Raw genomic sequence first — 3,862 nt, forward strand, 5'->3', positions numbered from 1 at the left:
TAAGACTAGAGGGAAGGCAGCTAGTAATAACCACCCACCGCCAACTCTTGGGTTACGCTTTTAGCAACGAATAGTGGAATTGACCGTAACATTATAACGCTCCCACGGCTGAAAGGGCGAACATGTTTGGTGGGACGGGGATTCGAACCCGCGACCCTCAGATTGCTAGTCGAGCGCTGTAGCCACCTGATCATGCCGGGCCATAAGATGGCGTGCCTTTGGTGTTATGGATGATCATTCGAAAATGTTGACATATTTTCAACAAATAAACTTAAAACCGGTTTGAAGTATAACAAGATGTCAAAGAATTCAAACGTCATATAAACTTTTGATAATGAAATGGTGTTTGTTTGTTTTAGATCAAAGCCACATTAAACTATCTTCGGTATCCACCGCGTGAAATCGAACCCGGGATTTTTGTGTTGTAAGTCCGTAAATTTACAGCTGTGCCACCAGGGGAATGGTGATGAAATATTAGTATATTTAATATTAAATTAGATTCATAAAAAGTTAACATTCTTAATGCTATTGGTTCTTTGATTTTTGTTTTTGAGAAAAATATATATTCTTGTTATTGAGACAGCAGTTTCAAAAAATTCTGAATTTTGTTTTTGAAATTTATCTAAGTGCTAACAGGTACAAAATCTTTGCATTTTTGTCTTTTGTGGATTATCAAATTATTTATTCTGGATAATATAACAAGCTTTCTTCATCGCAGTTGTTTGGAGAAGAAGTTTGAATTTCACGAACAGATAGATATTGATCATCAACATCGCTTACTAAACACCATCTCAAGTAAATGAGGGATGCTCTAAAGGTAGTCCAGAAAAGAGAAAAAGACAGTAGCATATTTGTAGGCTGTACACACACTTCAGAACTTATCAACCTGGAAAATGTAAATGTTTTTAAAAAGCTGAGGTTTAAGTGATTAAACATAGTCATATTTCTGAGGTTAATGCTAAACCCTTCTTCATTACGTTTCTGGAGTAGTTAAAATATTGCCTGGCTTTAAGTTGCTGTTGCTTTTAACAGGCAAAACTCTAATATTACAGACTACATGTTTGAACAGTTTTATGATACAAATACACATTTATGTGTTTAGAATTTAAAGAGGATGATGAAAATAAGGCATGCACAAGCTCTGTTGTTAAACACGTTTACTATAATGCCACACACTTAATGATTGCATATCTTGAAATAAAAAATGGAGCAACTACAGTGATGCATGTCATAATAAATTGCTTATGTTCACCAATAAGCCTATTTCGAGGCCTACAGATCAATGGTTAAAAAAAGAGAGTTTTACATAACCACTGTAAAGCAATATGCGATAGCTCTTTAATTGGGCTTGATGTTTCTCAGAAGATACACTTATACAATTATGAGCGGAAAAACTTAAAGGTCTTTTTGTAAAATTGCAATATTTTAGATGGTTCCGCCAGCCTTTCAGTGCTTCACTTTGGACAAGTAATTACGTCTACTGTAATAGAAAAATAAGTCTTCTAAGACCCACGTATCGGTGAAAGATACAATTATATATTCTAATATTCATTTAATTTCAACATGACATTTTATGTAATTTGGTTGGAGAACAATCTCGTGCACGAGCTCACGTAGCAACATTAAGTGCTACGTGACAATAAACTGTTAGAACATTGTATTCAACTTTTATCTTCCTAGCAAATTGTAGCTAGAAACTTTTGACAGTTACAAAACATAATAACACTGAAGCAGGCATCGCCACTTTGTTATTAATGGATAATACCTAATTTTTTAAACGAGTGTGAAATAAATCAATAGACAACTAAATCTAAATTATCATAAGATTCTACTCTACCACAGGGCCATTTTCGTAACGAAAAGAAATGTTAAAATGCGAGTTACTTTATATTAATGGAAATATCACCCTTTCTAATGTAAGCATGGATACGACTCTTTTAAGCTTAAAGAACTTGTGAATGTATAGTTAGAGTTGCAGGGGATAGAACTCGACTCACCTTAACGATAGGCTTGTAGCTAACTTTGTAACGATTTAAACTTGGTTCAAAACTGTTTGATAATTTATACTGAATACGCTATTACACGGAGTCACATTTGAGTAACTGTCACAGCGAACTGAGTTCGATTCTTATTAGAAATTGTTCAAAAATGGCAAATTCCTTGCATTTGAATGTATGTATAAAGCATATGATCAATTCACTGATTGACTAATTCACATTCTTACCATGTACAAAACATCGCTAATTGACTGACTAATCCACTTTCTATACAGTAAGAGTGTGGATTAGTCAGTCAGTTAGCGATTTTTACTCTTACTGTATAAGAAAAAAATCGCTAACTGACTGACTAATCCACACTCTTACGATATACAAGGCATCGCTAACTGATTGACTAATCCACACTCTTATCATATACAAAAAATCGTTAAGTGACTAGCTAATCCACACTCTTATCGTATACAAACGTCGCTAACTGATTGACTAATCCACACTCTTACCATATACAAAACATCACTAACTGACTGGCTAATCCACACTTTCACCGTATACAAACGTCGCTAATTAATTGACTAATCCACAATCCACACTCTTACCATATACAAAACATCGCTGACTGTAAATCAAGTTGACTCTAAAGAAATGATAACTTATGTCTTCTTTTTACTACAGTTGAATGTTTTCTGTAAAGTCACATCTCTCTCTCTCGAGGTGCCATATCTGGTTTGAACGTTGGCGATCATGGTTCTCCATAGGTTCATGTCTTTAGTACGTTTCAAAATCATAGCCACATTGACATCCATCCATTTGCTTATGCTACTGGTGTAGTTTAACCTTGGTCTTCCTAGACTTTTTTTACCCTCTATTTTTTACAGTAATCATATTTTCAAATTCTTCTTTTCTCATTATGTGTCCTAGGAAACTCATTTCTCTTTCTCTGATGGTTATGATTATCTCCCTCTGTGTCTCTGTTCTTCTCAACACTTTCTCATTATGTATATGGTCTGTCCACGTAATTTGTATCATTCTTCTATAAAGCCACATTTCTGTGGCTTTAAGTCACTTTTCCATGCTAGGCGAGATGGCACAACACTCACTGCAATAGGTAAGGATGGAATGTACATAATATTGCAGTATTTTTTTTCTTGTAGCCATGGTTATGCTTTGATTTTTTTATATTTTCTCTAACTTTTGAAAAGCTGTTTTTGCCATACCTATACGTATTTTAATTTCTGTATCACTTCTTCCATGTGGTGTTATAATACTACCTAGGTATTTGAATTTGCCAAAACAAACAAAACAAAATGTATGATCATCAGCAAAAAGACTTCTATCCCGAAGTGTGAACTTTATATTGGAAATGAATTAAACAAAATGATCATACATTGTCTTCTTAATGTTAATTGAAAGTCCTTTGTGGTTGCTTGCCTCTACCACCATCTCCAGTAGTTCTCGTAAATTCTTTTGTGAGCTACCAATCATCAACACATCTCAAATTATTCAGATTATATGTGCAGCCCTTGATGTTGCTTATTTCTCTGAAGATATAGAGATTAAATAGATCCGGTGAGAAAACGCAGCCTTGTCTTACTCCTCTTTTAATTTCTGTATATTTACTGATTTCACCATTTATTCTCATTACAGTTGTTTGTTCCCAGTCTAGGTTTTGCAAAATTTATAAGAGATCTTCATGTTTTACTTTATCAAAAGCTTTTTTGTAGTCAATAAAACATAAATAAATATCTTTTTGTTCTTCGATTGCTCGTTAATATAAAAACTGCATTTCTCGTTCCATTGTTTTCATTTAAAAAAAAACACTGCTCTTTGCTAATTTCAAGTCTTATCTTGCACTTAGCTCTCATCAT

Source organism: Limulus polyphemus, unplaced genomic scaffold, assembly GCF_000517525.1.
Source record: "Limulus polyphemus unplaced genomic scaffold, Limulus_polyphemus-2.1.2 Scaffold171, whole genome shotgun sequence".
Lineage (NCBI taxonomy): Eukaryota > Metazoa > Arthropoda > Merostomata > Xiphosura > Limulidae > Limulus > Limulus polyphemus.